Raw genomic sequence first — 16,434 nt, 5'->3', positions numbered from 1 at the left:
AATTACAGGACACTGTCTGCCTCATTCATACTGTATCATGATCTGAAATGGAATGATCATCATGCATTCATTTCATCACAGTTAGTTTAATAGAAGTCATTGTTTTTCTGCCTCTGTAAGTCATCTCTGGATCACTTACAACCATCCAAAATGCTGTACAAGGTCCTCTAAGAGGTCTCACCACGTTACATTCTGGATGCAGCCACAGATTGTTGTGTCATAAACATTAGGTTTAGACATTTTGGTGATCACTTTTAAAGGATCCACATGGTCAAATGCATCACCACATCAATGAACTTTGGCCGTATGGAACAAACAGATTTCTTGCCAGGTTGTGACTCCCAAATTATGGGACACACTCCCAGCTTCTTTTCAGAGGAACAGACTGTTATTTCTACCTGGTTCTTTTATGTAAAATTCTGCCCCTTACCAAAAACCATACCATTGTATTCCTCATTTTGAGTTTATTTAAGGTCACGTTAGAAACCAGGCCTGGGACCCTCACAGACAGTGTCGATCTTGTGAAAAGGCCCATTAAGTAACTTGTACAACACTTTTATACAATGTGGGTGTTAACATGGGTGTGGTTTAGTCTCATATTTCTAATGCTACTGGCTCTCACCAACAGGGGGTGTCTCCCCTGGACACATGATAGAGTAAAACTTAATATATTTCTCAGAACTTCCAAACAAATAACACAAATACTTAATAGCTAACATAAAATAAAGAATAAGCACAGATATTATCTAACAAGACCTTTGAAAAGAAGCTGAAGACCCATTTGTATAGGATTACATTTATCTAGTTACATCTTTTTGTATCTCATTTCTATTGAGGAAGAACTTCTGCTAAAAGCACCTTTTGACACAATATTAACAAAACTGTTTAAAGACCTGTGGGCTACACTTCTATGTTGACAATTATTAACCTGTCATTAACCTGAGGTTCTGTTCCTAAACGTTTTAAATCTCCAGTGATTCAACCAGTTCTTAAGAAAGATAACCTGTACTCGAGTTTAAAACAGACCAATATCAAACCTATCCTTTTGCTCTAAAGTCCTTGAACAAGTGGTATCACAGCAGCTTGTGGCCATCTTACTGAGAATAACCTCTTTGAGGCACTGCAGTCTGCTTTTAGAATGCATGATTCCATAGAAACAGCACTTACTAAAGTTGTGAATGACCAGTGTTGTCAAAGTAACTTTGAAAAGTTACTTTTTAGTTTTTTTTTAGTTGCTTTATACAGTTACTTTATGCAGTTACTTCATTAGCAGCTTTATGCAATTACTTTATTAGAATCTGAAGAAAATTTGCAACTAATAAGTAATGTAACTAATAAGGTAACGAGTAATCTAACTTGGTTACACTTAAGATTGAGCAATCAGCAAAGTAACTATAGTTAGTTTTCTGAGTACTAAATCTTAATAATAACCAAGTTAGATTATGAGTTACTTTATTAATTACATTCAGCAGCTGCCGACAAGTTGTCTGCAGCTGCTAATGAAGTAACTGTATAAAGTAACTGTAAAAATATAACTGTATAAAGTAACTAATGAAGTAACTTTTCAAAGTTACTTTGGCAACACTGTGAATGACCTTCTGCTTGCAATGGACACAAATACCACTATGGCGCTACTATTGTTAGATCTCACCGCTGTGTTTCCACAGTGGATCATTTTATATTATATAACGGTTGAGTAGATCCTTGTCATTTGATTGGTGCTTTGTATGTCACGTGACATGGATTATTCATCCCATTTATGTTGCGTTGCATTTAGAGTGCAATTTGGTTTCGTTTTTAAATTCTTTCAATGGAACAAATATTTAATTCGGTGAAAGATGGAACATATGATTCAACTCACCTTTGCCTCATTGAATGGTATGTTCTAGCTTTCACCTCATGAAATATTCGTACCATTGTACTCATAAACATTCATTATGTATACTACTGTATACTGAAAACCACGTTGACATTGCTGGTGTGTCCTATACATTGATGTCACTTCAAATCTTGTTCCTATGAAATATGGGGTTCCACAAGGGTCTGTTTTCGGCCCCCTGCTTTTCTCCCTCTATATAGCTTCCCTTGGACAGATACTGCAATGTTATGGGATTACTTTTCACCAGTGGTGGGCACAGCTAACCAAAAAGTTACCAATAACCATTAATCCGATAACTGAAAAGTTACCTTTTATGACGCTAAACCGATAAACTGCTAAAAAATGTATCTTTATTACAGATAACATAACTTTTAGGATTGATTTGGACGTGGCCACATCAGATTACACTGTCGGCTTCTGATAAACCAGTTTCACTTTAACCGCTGTAGGGGCTGCTGGGTAAATTTGAGGATCACGAACACAAAAATCCAAAACACTGTCATCATCTTTCAAAAGCACAGTAAAACACAGTATTAGAAGTCATAGTTTATCTCGGTATTAGATACACCGTCATTTATGAACTAAAAGCTGCTGCTTTTTTCACACGCTTTGAACCCTGCGTCTTAAACAACTCTCGTCTCGTTTCGTGTGCGTTCCCAGGTCTGCTGGGTGCTACCCTACCATTTTGAGGGGGGAGCAGCACATTAGTATTTTAGATTTTCCTTGATCCGTGTAAGAGATTTCGCAGTTTCTCTTAGTTTGGTTGTATCCTCTTCAAAGATATCCTCAGTTGTTACTTTCGGGTACTCTTGTCTATTGATTTGCTTCTAGTATATGTTTTTGGGTTTCCTCCTCAGCATTGCAGAACCTACAGGATACATTGGCATATTTATTCCTATAGTTGCATTTTACTGCCAGCATTTTTGTTCTTGCCATCATGATGCTGTGTACTTCCATCCTGTTTAGTTTGTCCAGGTAGGGTTTCCTTTTTCCTATTTCCAACGTTTTTACGTTTTCAATGTAGTGTTTTACCTTTGATTTGATCTCTCCTTGTTCTTTGATATTCTTCATTAGCTGTTCACCTGTTTTCCTTTTTATATCTCCTTTGCTTGTTTGATCCGTTATTTGCAGTTTTTCCCTAATCTTGTTGACTTCCCTTTTCCATGGTTTACTGTTGTTGGTTATACTTTTCATTAGGTCTGATCCTACTGTATTTATCATTTTTTTGGAAGTTGAGCTTGTTTTTTGTATTATATGGTCTATATCCCAACTGAAATACGTCCATTAATGCATTGATTGGTAGAGTAAAAGACACGTAGTAAATATAAATAATTACCTGTTAGTTTTAGTGTGATTCATTCAATTCTGAAGAAAATATTCCATTACTCCAATATTTACAAATGTTTTTGACTGTTAAACTTTGCTCACTTTAATAGCAAAAAAAAAACATGTCAGCGGACTGAATGTTGTTGGAAGTTATCGGAAGATAATTGGTCCGATGATGGTTTTAAAACTCATCTGAAAAGCTAACCCGCTAACAAAAACATTAGTTTCAATAATTATTGGATTAGCTGAACAGTGCCCACCACTGCTTTTCACTGGTGATACTCAGTCGTACATGCCGATAATTGCAGGTAATATCACTCACACAAGGACTTTAGAGGATTACCTGGCTTCAGCGAAAAACTGGATATCCAGCAACTTCTTACTTTGAAATTCAGACAGACTGAGATGATGATCATTGGTCCTACAGGACACAGGCATAGGTTTGACCTGCTAATGTTTAACATAGACTCTTGTGGTATACGCGTACGTTACAGTGATAAAGTAAAAAATCTTGGCGTGAGCTTTGATCCCACACTGTTCTTTGACATACACATTAGAGATATCATAAAGACTGCTTTCTCCTACCTCCATAATACACTCAACAAAAATATAAACGCAACACTTTTGGTTTTGCTCCCATTTTGTATGAGATGAACTCAAAGATCTAAAACTTTTTCCACATACACAATATCACCATTTCCCTCAAATATTGTTCACAAACCAGTCTAAATCTGTGATAGTGAGCACTTCTCCGTTGCTGAGATAATCCATCCCACCTCACAGGTGTGCCATACCAAGATGCTGATTAGACACCATGATTAGTGCACAGGTGTGCCTTAGACTGTCCACAATAAAAGGCCACTCTGAAAGATGCAGTTTTGTTTTATTGGGGGGGGGGGATACCAGTCAGTATCTGGTGTGACCACCATTTGTCTCATGCAGGGCAACACATCTCCTTCGCATAGAGTTGATCAGGTTGTCAATTGTGGCCTGTGGAATGTTGGTCCACTCCTCTTCAATGGCTGTGTGAAGTTGCTGGATATTGGCAGGAACTGGTACACGCTGTCGTATACGCTGGTCCAGAGCATCCCAAATATGCTCAATGGGTGACATGTCCGGTGAGTATGCTGGCCATACAAGAACTGGGACATTTTCAGCTTCCAAGAATTGTGTACAGATCCTTGCAACATGGGGCCATGCATTATCCTGCAGCAACATGAGGTGATGTTCTTGGATGTATGGTACAACAATGGGCCTCAGGATCTTGTCACGGTATCTCTGTGCATTCAAAATGCCATCAATAAAATGCACCTGTGTTCTTCATCCATAACAGACGCCTGCCCATACCATAACCCCACCACCACCATGGGCCACTCGATCCACAACATTGACATCAGAAAACCGCTCACCCACATGACACCACACACGCTGTCTGCCATCTGCCCTGGACAGTGTGAACCGAGATTCATCCGTGAAGAGAACACCTCTCCAACTTGCCAAACACCTGCGAATGTGAGCATTTGCCCACTCAAGTCGGTTACGACGACGAACTGGAGTCAGGTCGAGACCCCGATGAGGACGCCGAGCATGCAGATGAGCTTCCCTGAGACAGCTTCTGACAGTTTGTGCAGAAATTCTTTGGTTATGCAAACCGATTGTTTCAGCAGCTGTCCGAGTGGCTGGTCTCAGACGATCTTGGAGGTGAACATGCTGGATGTGGAGGTCCTGGGCTGGTGTGGTTACACGTGGTCTGCGGTTGTGAGGCTGGTTGGATGTACTGCCAAATTCTCTGAAACGCCTTTGGAGACGGCTTATGGTAGAGAAATGAACATTCAATACATGAGCAACAGCTCTGGTTGACATTCCTGCTGTCAGTATGCCAACTGCACGCTCCCTCAAATCTTGCAACATCTGTGGCATTGTGCTGTGTGATAAAACTGCACCTTTCAGAGTGGCCTTTTATTGTGGACAGTCTAAGGTACACCTGTGCACTAATCATGGTGTCTAATCAGCATCTTGATATGGCACACCTGTGAGGTGTGATGGATTATCTCAGCAAAGGAGAAGTGCTCACTATCACAGATTTAGACTGGTTTGTGAACAATATTTGAGGGAAATGGTGATATTGTGTATGTGGAAAAAGTTTTAGATCTTTGAGTTCATCTCATACAAAATGGGAGCAAAACCAAAAGTGTTGCGTTTATATTTTTGTTGAGTATAAATAAAAACAGAATACAATGATTTGCAAATCCTCTTCAACCTATATTCAATTGAATACACCACAAAGACAAGATGTTTAATGTTCAAACTGATAAACTATTGTTTTTGTGCAAATATTTGCTCATTTTGAAATAGATGCCTGCAACACATTTCAAAAAAGCTGGGACAGTGATATGTTTACCACTGTGTTACATCACCTTTCCTTCTAACAACACTCAATAAGCATTTGGGAACTGAGGACACTAATTGTTAGTGTCATGATTGGGTATAAGAGGAGAATCCCCAAAAGGCTCAGCCTTTGCACAAAAACAATAAAGTTTATCTGTATGAACATTAAATATCTTGTCTTTGTGGTGTATTCAATTGAATATAGGTTGAAGAGGATTTGCAAATCATTGTATTCTGTTTTTATTTTTACACAATGTCCTAACTTCATTGGAATCGGGGCTGTACCTCTGTGACCATGGGTCACAAACGTACAGTTATGACATGACATATATGAAGCCGTGAACTCTTATTATGTCCACATCTGCTGGCCCGGTGTGTTCAGTTGGTCCTGTGCGAGTCTCCGGCCCGACAGGCGTGTCCTGTGGGTGGTGCACTGCAGGACAGACACTGCATCATGTGGAACAGAGCTCACGTGAGTGACGTAACATTCAGATCGCCCGCTGCGTGTGCACATGATCTGATGGTCTGTTTCACCTGGGACAGCCTGTCAATGTGCGCGCTGTGCGCTCCCTTGCTGCAGCCCACCACAAAAACAATATATGTTTTATGTATTTCCACGTGAGGACAGCAAGCAGACACACGCGTGTCACAGTGGACAGTTGTAAGGTCATGTCCTTCAAAACACTGTATGTGTTCCCCAGCTGTGACGCCCAGAACCAGAGATCTCAACAGCTGCTGTTGTCAGTGGCTACGTCCCCTGTCCGTTCAGCACACACACCGTGTCGCTCTCTGTTTCTGTGTTATGTGATCATTTTTTAGTTATTTATGTAACTGTGTATGTAGTTATTGTAGTACTTATTTTTATACCTATCCTGGCAGTGGTCTTTGTATTTTTAATGTGACACTTTGTGTGCACTGAGCCGTCATTTGCAGCTGTCAGTGTGTCTCTGGCTGGCAATCAGCTGGGAGGCACCTCGCTGTGCTGTGTGCGCGCAGACGTGGCTGGCCAGTCCCCATCTGTACATACATATCAGCATTTCTTGCAAGTGTGCTCACTACCCACCCCCGCACACCACGTGTGTTGCAGAGTGGCGCGAAAGACACAGCACACATGTTGGGGGCGCGACGTACACGCGATACACACGCACGACACATGTGTTGGGGGGAGGCGACGCTCTGGCATGCCACATGTGTGTTGCTTTGCAACACCACACTCGTGGGGGCACTGAAAGTGGTCGTCTGCTCACTATTTTTGTGCTGACAGTGCAAATGGCCCCACATTTTCTAAGTGTCAAGCGAGGGTGGCCACGACAGTGGACTCGGGGATGATGGTTTCTGTTGGGTCTGACAGCTCGGACCGTTGGTTCTTCGTCCCGGGGTGGTATGTGATCCGAAAGTCAAAACGCCCGAAGAACAGTGACCAGCGGGCTTGCCTGGGGTTCAGACGCTTGGCGGTCCGGATGTACTCCAGGTTCCGATGGTCTGTGAAAACCGTGAATGGTACCGAAGCTCCTTCCAACAGGTGTCTCCACTCCTCCAGAGCCTCCTTCACCGCAAGAAGTTCCCGATTGCTGACGTCATAATTCCTTTCAGCCGGGGTCAACCTGCGGGAAAAATAGGCACAAGGGTGGAGAACCTTGTCGGACTCCCCGCTCTGGGATAGCACGGCTCCTATCCCTGAGTCAGAGGCGCCCACTTCAACTATAAACTGGCGATTTGGATCGGGCTGCACCAGAACTGGTGCAGTCGAGAACCGGCATTTCAACTCCCTAAACGCGGCTTCGCACTGATCCGACCAGGTGAAGGGGACTTTAGTGGAGGTTAGGGCTGTCAGGGGACTAACCACCTGACTATAGCCCTTGATGAACCTCCGGTAAAAATTAGCAAAACCGAGGAACTGTTGTAGTTTCCTACGGTTTGTTGGTTGGGGCCAATCTCTCACCGCCGCAACCTTGGCCGGATCAGGTGCGACGGAGTTGGAGGAGATAATAAACCCCAGAAAGGACAAAGAAGTACGGTGGAACTCGCACTTCTCGCCCTTCACAAACAGCCGGTTCTCCAACAACCGCTGCAGGACCTGACGTACATGCTGAACATGAGTCTCAGGATCCGGGGAAAAGATGAGTATATCGTCCAGATATACGAAGACAAACCGATGCAGTAAGTCCCACAAGACATCATTAACCAACGCTTGGAACGTCGCGGGCGCATTGGTGAGGCCGAACGGCATGACCAGGTACTCAAAGTGACCTAACGGGGTGTTAAATGCCATCTTCCACTCGTCTCCCTTCCGGATCCGAACCAGGTGATAAGCATTCCTAAGATCCAGTTTGGTGAAAATTTGGGCTCCATGCAGGGGCGTGAACACTGAATCTAACAGGGGCAGAGGGTATCGGTTGCGACCCGTGATCTCGTTCAGCCCCCTGTAATCAATGCATGGACGGAGTCCGCCATCCTTTTTGCCCACGAAAAAGAAACCAGCACCCATCGGGGAGGTGGAGTTCCAGATCAGCCCAGCAGCTAATGAGTCCCGGATGTAGGTCTCCATTGATTCTCGCTCAGGACGTGAGAGGTTGTACAGCCTGCTGGACGGGTACTCAACGCCCGGGATCAAATCAATGGCACAATCGTACGGACGGTGCGGGGGTAAGGGTGAGCACCAGATCTTTGCTGAAAATGTCAGCAAGATCGTGGTACTCACTTGGCACCGCCGTCAGACTGGGGGGGACTTTAACCTCCTCACTAGCTGTCACACCAGGCGGAACCGAGGATCCGAGACATTCCCGGTGGCAGGTTTCGCTCCACTGAACCACAACCCCAGACGGCCAATCAATCCGGGGATTGTGTTTTATCATCCAAGGATAACCCAATATCACACGGGAGGTAGAAGGTGTTATATAAAACACAATCTCCTCCCTGTGATTACCAGACACCACCAATGTCACTGGCTGTGTCTGGTGTGTGATTAATGGAAGAAGGGTGCCATCTAGTGCCCGTACCTTCAAAGGTGAAGGTAGAGCCACTAGAGGGAGCCCGACTTCCCTTGCCCATCTGCTGTCCAGCAGATTCCCCTCCGACCCCGTGTCCACCATTGCTGGGGCGTGAAGGGTTAGATCCCCACTCAGGATCGTGACTGGGATGCGTGCAGATTTTTGGGGTCTCCCTGCGTGGGTATTGTCACCCACCCTTAGCCCAGTCTCTAAGGACGAGTGCTGCTGTATTGACCGTTTGGGGCAGTTTTTCTGCATGTGCTCGGTTGAGCTGCAGAGAAAACACTCCCCACGGACCAGCCTTCTTTGTCTCTGATCTGATCTCATTTTGGTCCTGCTCGTTTCCCTAACAACGGCAGCAGGGGGAGCTGTCATCATGTGGAGTACCCTGGCTGTGGAGCGTGGGGAAGACGGCTCCCTTTCGGACCCGGGAGGAAGAGGGACAGCTTGTGCCTGACCACGCCCTTCGTCTCGCTCCCGTCGGTGTTCTGTTAATCGGTTGTCTAACCGTATTACCAGGTCAATAAGCCCGTCTAAATCCCGCGGCTCGTCCTTCGCCACCAGGTGCTCCTTAAGGACCAGAGATAGTCCGTTTACGAAGGCGGCGCGGAGCGCAACAGCATTCCAGCCAGCTCGCGCTGCCGCGATGCGGAAGTCGACTGCATACTTAGCTGCGCTCCGGCACCCCTGTCTTATCGACAGCAGCACGCTTGAAGCGGTCTCGCCTCTATGAGGGTGGTCGAACACCTGTCTGAACTCCCTCACAAACCCGGTATATGTCGTTAGGAGCCGTGAATTTTGCTCCCAGAGCGCCGTAGCCCAGAGCGCCGTAGCCCAGGCGCGTGCCTCTCCTCGAAGCAAATTTATTAAGTAAGCCACCCGGCTGGCGTCTGACTCGTACATGACGGGACGCTGTGAAAAGATGAGCGAGCACTGCATTAAGAAGTCTGCGCACGTCTCGACACAGCCTCCATACGGCTCCGGAGGGCTTATGTAAGCTTCAGGGGATGGTGGGGGGGTCGTTGAATGACCAGCGGAATGTCTGTTTCAGGCCTCCGGTCAGCAGGAGGAGGTGCTGCAGCAGCGCCCTGAGCACGCGCTTCCACCTGGGCGGTGACAGCCTCCATCCTCCGATTGAGAATAACATTCTGCTCAGTGACTAAGTCCAACCGAGTAGTGAAAGCGGTTAAGATTTGCTGCAGCTCACCTAACACGCCTCCTGCTGACGCCTGTTCACCTCGCTCTTCCATTGGCTGTTCAAGCGATGGTTGATGCCCCTCTGGATCCGTGACACTGGCCGAGAAATCCTGTTGTGAAAGTGTAGTGACACGGACCCACAACAGGGGGCGTTAATGAACGAACAATGGATGAGCCAAAAAGTAACAATTTAATGTTGTGAATTGCACAACGAAATACAGACAATCACAGAATTTGTATGCAATCAATATACAAAGGTGACATGTGGGCAGGCTCGAGGATAGAAGACGTCTGTCCAGAGAAGAGCCGGATCCCACACGGCTTCCACCGCCAGCGGATCTGAAGAACACCGGAGCCGCCAAGTCCCGAGTCCCAGGTGGCCACCGTCTCCAGCTGTCAGACCAGGTACTGCTGGCAGAAACAGAAACAGTTAATGGTGGGTGTGAGAAGACACACCCAGTAATCGTCCCTTGCTCAGTTCCTCCAGGAGGGAGAACCTCCACCTCCAGATACAATGTCACCCGTGCAGCTCTTGTTGGTCTCCTTCCTGGATGGAGTGAGAGGCGAAGACCGTCGTCCTCTCACTGTCCGCCAATCCAGCCTTCAATAGACCCCGCAGGAACACGGCTGCACACAGACCACTGTTTTCAGACAACGAATAAACACAGCAGAGAAAATTACCTCAAGTGGTAGATGATTTCTCGGCGAGGAGGTGGAGTTGCAGTCCGGCCTTTATAGTGATGGTGATGAATGACAGCTGGTGCTGATAAGTGACAGCTGTCACTCCCAGCGGCTCCGACGCCCTCTCGTGCTTGGAGCCCGCACTCCAAGCAGGGCGCCATCTGGTGGTGGTGGGCCAGCAGTACCTCCTCTTCAGCAGCCCACACAACACCCTGGTTAAATAAAAAATAAATGCCACTCATGGGATTCAAACCTGCAAGCTCTGATTACCAGATGGAAACTTTACCACTGCGCTACAATCACAGGAGGGTGAAATGGCTAAAATCAACAAGCAGATAAATGTATTTTTTTTAAAAAGAGGAAAAAAAGCTGTGATAACTGACCAAACAGCGTTTGTTACAGCATATTTCTGCTGTTACATGACTGAAAGTGGCGTATTTGTCACACTGTTGGCTTGTCATATGGTCCTGCAGCGCTCACAGGACATGCGTGTCCTGCAGACCGACGTGACATTCAGATCGCTTGGTGCGTGTCCACATGAACTGACAGTCCATTCCAGCTGGAACAGCCTGTCAGTGTGTGCACTCTCCAGCCCATCGCAAAAGCGATATATGTTTTTATGAATTTCCGTGCAAGGACAGCAAGCAGAGACACGTGCCTCATGGAGGAATGTTGTAAGTTCATGTCCTTCAAAACACGGTAGGTGTTCTCCAGCTGGGACATCCAGGAGCACAGATCACAACAGCAGCCGCTGTGAGCAGACACACCCCACTGTCCATTCAGCGCCCAGACCAACCTCCCTGTGCTGTGTGCGCTCAGACCTTGCTGTCCGGCCCCCATGTGATCAGATCTGTACATACATATCAACATTTTATGCAAGTGTGCGACACACACACACATACAAGACATATGCACCACATGTGTGTTGCTTTCACGCCACACTCGTGGGGGCACAGACATTTTTCACATCCAGCTCGACAGTGATCGTCTGCTGACTGTTTTTGTGCTAATAATGCAAATGGCCACACATTTTCTAAGTGCCAAACGAGCAGTATTAGATGTGCATGTGTGTCACCTGGAATTTGGCCGACGCCTGCTGTGAGAGGTTTCGATGGGCTCTCACAGCGCACACTCTGTCTTTCAGCCGCTGGTGTGTGCAAATAGCTGTAGCACCAGGTGTACGAGGCATTGGAGGCAGCTACGATTTTACACGTATTGCATATGATTTCTGCTTCATGTGCACTTCATGCGCAATTCGATCACATTCGTACTATGTGTGAAGGGGCCCTAAGGGATGTCCCGTTCTAACTGAATCCATTTGGAATCGGCCAGATGAAGACATTTTTTGATTGGTCAGTATAGGATAAATTAAACCTGGTTTACTAAATCAGTGTGCGTTTTCCCTAGCTTTGTTTCATATACATGTGTCATTGGCATGAGCAACCAGTCTAATGGTGCTGTTTATTTTATTCAAACATCATCAACAGTATGCATAAGTCTCGCTGTTTCATAGCACGGCACCGACACAGCACACACGCTTTCTTGTCATGTCTGTTCTATTGCTCACACAGACTGTGCAGGAGCGGCGCCAGAGAAGTGGGAACAACCTCCCAACCCCCCTTAAAGGTCCACCTTTGACATTTTTTGCACATAATAATAAAGCTACTAATAATACATGGGGAGGTGATGGTCTAGTGGTTCAGCTGTTGGGCTTGAGACCAAAGGATCCTTGGTTCAAATCCCAACCTGACCGGAAAATCACTAAGGGCCCTTGGGCAAGGTCCTTAATCCCCCAGTTGTTCCCGGTGTGTAGTGAGTACCTTGTGTGGCAGCACCCTGACATCAGGGTGAATGTGAGGCATTACTGTAAAGCGCTTTGAGCGTGTGATGCAGATGGAAAAGTGCTATATAAATGCAACCCATTTAATAATATTAATAATCATCCTAATCAGCATTTCAAAAAAATTACAGCAACACTGTAAAAAACAATTAAAATATTGAAAAATATAAAAACTAGTAGAATGGTGAATGATAGTAACTACTGTGGGTCTTTGATTAACAATGTTTAACATTAAATAATAAAGCAATAGTGGATAGCATAGTGGTTAGTGGTTAGCACTGTTGCCTCACAGCAAGAAGATCATTGGTTCAATTCCCGCCTGTGGCCTTTCTGTGTGGTTTTTGCATGTTCTCCCTGTGTTTGCGTGGGTTCTCTCCAGGTGCTCCGGCTTCCTTCCACATCCAAAGACATGCAGGACAGGTGGATTGGAAACATTAAATTGTCCATAGGTGTGCATGCGGGTGTGACTGTGTTTGTTTGTTTGTCTATATGTGGCCTTACGACAGACTGGTGTCCTGTCCAGGGTGTACCCCGCCTTACACCCTGTGACCGCTGGGATAGGCTCCAACCCCACGTGACCCTGAATTGGAGTAAGCGGTTGAAGATGAGTGAGTTAGATGGAATTGAACTGAATGCAGCAGTTGCTGAGACTGGCTGGGCAACCATTGTCAGACCATATATTGCTGGAAAAAGCCCATTAGTTTTATGATGAGTGGGCCATTGGCCCATTGGCATGTTTACTCAAGAACAGCCCTGCATAATCTGTTGTTCTGTGTAGCCTTGACATTTTATCAATTCAGTGCAAAACTAAACTACTTTATCCTTGCTTAACAAACAACTTTCTCCCCATATTTAATCCTAATTGGCTCCAAACTGTTTGACTTTATGACCCTGAGTTTGACCTTTCAAGGTTAAATGTCATTTGACTAACCATGCTCCCTGTTAATGTTTAATGGTAATCATAAGTGTATCTTCAACTAGTTTTACCATTAAATGGTTAAACATTTAATCCATATAGCTATTGTAGAAAATATTAGGAAAGTCTTTGGGGCCAGTGCCTATCTTGACTGTGAAGGGGTACGTTGACCTTGAATTCTCCCATGAGAAGAAGGCAGGGGTGGAGGCTACCCCAGGTAATAGACAGGGACCAACTGGCAGTGATAGGGTGGAGGAGGCATTAGTTTTGGTCAGCAACTGCAAGCAGCAGAGAGGTGAGTTAGAACTGGCATTTTAAATAATATGAAAGTTTCATATTGGCCGTGAGTTAAAATGTGGGAGAGGTGCTTCCTATTAGAGATGCAGTTGTTACTGATGAGGTGAATCTGAATTAAAGCTTGAAAACATCTTGAAAGTCTTCCTGGTTGAATGTACACTCAACTGCATTTCTTCTTCTTAAAAAAAAAAAAATCACTGTCCTTCCTGTCTCTGGAGAATGCCCAATTTTGTAATTAAAAATTAAGTGAATAAATGAATGACTGAAAAATGAAGAAGAATAAATAAGTAAATAAACCAAAATTTGTAAAACAAGTATTCTGGCTTTGCTCCTTTAAAGATCACAAATGATTCTGTCTCATAATGTTAACAATGTATTTTTAAAATCTCTGGCTCTGCCCCTTGCTTACAATGGTCATTTTTCCAGAACACATCACTCTAAAATTGAATGTACACAATTCCCAGATCAGGCTAACCTTTTTTGCATAATTTCTGAAAACCTGTTGTAGTAAAATACTGATACTTAAAATAAATATTAAAAATTGATTTCATATTTTCTGGCTCCAAGGGCAGCATGGTGGATTAGCAATTAGCAATGTTGCCTCACAATGAGAAGGACCCAGGTTTGTGTGGATTTGCAGGTTTGGTGACTTGGTTCCTCTAAATTCATTGTAGACTAACAAAAAGAAGTATGATGGATTTAAGTACATTGGTTGCACACAATCAAAATGTTTTCAGAAAACATAAGAAAATTATGTAATTTGGACACATTGATGTGCAACTGACTTAAATACAGTTGTATGCAAATGTTTAGGCACCCCTGATGATTTGCATGATTTTCCTTTATAAATCATTGGTTGTCTGGATCAAAAATTTCACTTGCATATATCATATAGCAGACAAACACACTGATATTTGAGAAGTGAAATGAAGTTTCTAGTATTTACAGAAAGTGTGCAATAATTATTTCAACAAAATTGGGCAGGGGCATAAATTTGGGCACCCTTGTCATTTTATTGATTTGAATACATTCAGCACTAATTATAGGAGCACAAAATTGGTTTGGTAAGCTCATTGACCCTTGACCTCCTTACACAGTTGAATCCAGTCATGAGAAAGGGTATTTAATATGGCCATTTGCAAATGTTTCCCTTCTTTGCATCTCTTCTAATGTGTGGCAACATGGGAGCCTCTAAACAACTCTCAAATGACCCGAAAACAAAGATTGTTCAACATCATGGTTTAGGGGAAGGATACATAAAGCTATATCAGAGATTTCAGTTGTCAGTTTCCACTGTGAGGAGCATAGTGAGGAAATGGAAGACCACAGGCACAGTACTAGTTAAGGCCAGAAGTGGCAGGCAAAGAAATATCTCAGATAAGCTGAAGCAAAGGATGGTGAGAATAGTCATAGTCAACCCACAGACCTGCTCCAAAGACCAACAACATGATTTTGCTGCAGTGTCTCTGTGCATTGTTCAACTATACAGCGCACTTTGCACAAAGACATGCTGTATGATGCTGTAATGCAGAGGAAGCATTTTCTGAGTACACAATACAATCAGGGTCACTTGAGGTATGCTAAAGCACATTTGGACAAGCCAGCTTCATTTTGGAATAAGGTGCTGTGGTCTGATGAAACTAAAATTTAGTTATTTGGACTTAACAAGGGGCAGTATGCATAGCTGAAAAAGAACACAGCATTCCAAGAAAAACACTTGCTACCAACAGTAAAATTTGGAGGTGCTTCCATCATGCTGTGTGGCTGTGTGGCCAGTGCAGGTACTGGGAATCTTGTTAAAGTTGAGGGTCACATGGATTCCAGTCAATATCAGCAGATTCTTGAGAACAATGTTCATGAATCAGTGACAAAGTTGAAGTTGCGCCAGGGCTGGATCTTTCAACAAGACAATGTCCCTAAACACTGCCCAAAATCTACTAAGGCATTCATGCAAAGGAACAAGTACAATGTTCTGGAATGGCCATCTCAGTCCACAGACCTGAATATTATTGAAAATCTGTTGTGTGATTTTAAGTGGGTTGTCCATTCTTGGAAACTAACAAACCTGACTAAACCTGAGATGTTTTGTAAAGCTGCCGACAACAACCCTCTGCCACCTCAACATGACAATGATACTTGTTTTGCCAAAACTCACTTTATAGTCACCCTTTCTTGACTTCAGCGAAAATAAATACTTGTTTTATAAAAAGTAAAATAAAGACCCCTTTCTTGACCTCATATTTAACTGTTGACAGCACTGTAACAGTAAAACTTGCAATTTCTAACCTTCATTGTTTATAAATATAACTATTAAATTCTTTCTAACATTTTTCTAACATTTAAATTGTCTCTAAACATTTTACTTGTCAGAATTATTATTATTATAAGTAGTATTAGTAGTTGTCATAAAAAAAGGCTTAAAGACTGGACCTTTAATCTAATGGTGTTGTGGGGGCGGCACATCCCTGCCCCATGCCCCCATTCCATCTGGATTCGCCCCTGCTTTGGCGTCTGAGCACAAAGAATGGATAACATTTATTTATGGAGAAAACATGACCAGATTTACAGGTAAGAAAGTTTTATTGCGTTTTCACATCATGTGGTCCTCAGAAAGAGAGTTTAGGTGCATTTGAGTGGAAAATAGTGTTAGTTGTTGATGCGTTTCGGAGGATCAGCTGTTTTTGTAGCAACAGATACGGAGCGGCTCAGTTCAGAATTCTAAATAAAGGAGAAAAAAAGCATAAAAATGTCTTTGTAAATCTCAGTGCAGGTGTGCTGGTGTCACCGCGCTTTAAGAGGTGAGGACGAGTCGTAGCTGCTGCAGAAAACCGCGGATGAAAAGCTCACAGCTCGCTTAAAGTGGGCAGTGCAGTCAAACCCCGACCTCCTGCCCACAGACCAAGTTTAATGCTGCTATCGA

At 44.1% G+C, this 16,434-nt stretch overlaps 1 protein-coding gene across 1 annotated transcript in view; it reads left to right on the top strand.

Annotated features, from left to right (window-relative positions):
* The window catches only part of LOC117508539 (collagen alpha-1(XXVI) chain), a 99,960-nt gene that overhangs the window by 57,171 nt on the left and 26,355 nt on the right, over positions 1-16,434 (top strand). The window lies entirely within an intron of this gene.

This window comes from Thalassophryne amazonica, chromosome 4 (genome assembly GCF_902500255.1).
Source record: "Thalassophryne amazonica chromosome 4, fThaAma1.1, whole genome shotgun sequence".
In the NCBI taxonomy this organism is placed as follows: domain Eukaryota; kingdom Metazoa; phylum Chordata; class Actinopteri; order Batrachoidiformes; family Batrachoididae; genus Thalassophryne; species Thalassophryne amazonica.
Note: the sequence above shows the minus strand (reverse complement) of the source record. Positions and strands in the feature narration are given on the sequence as shown.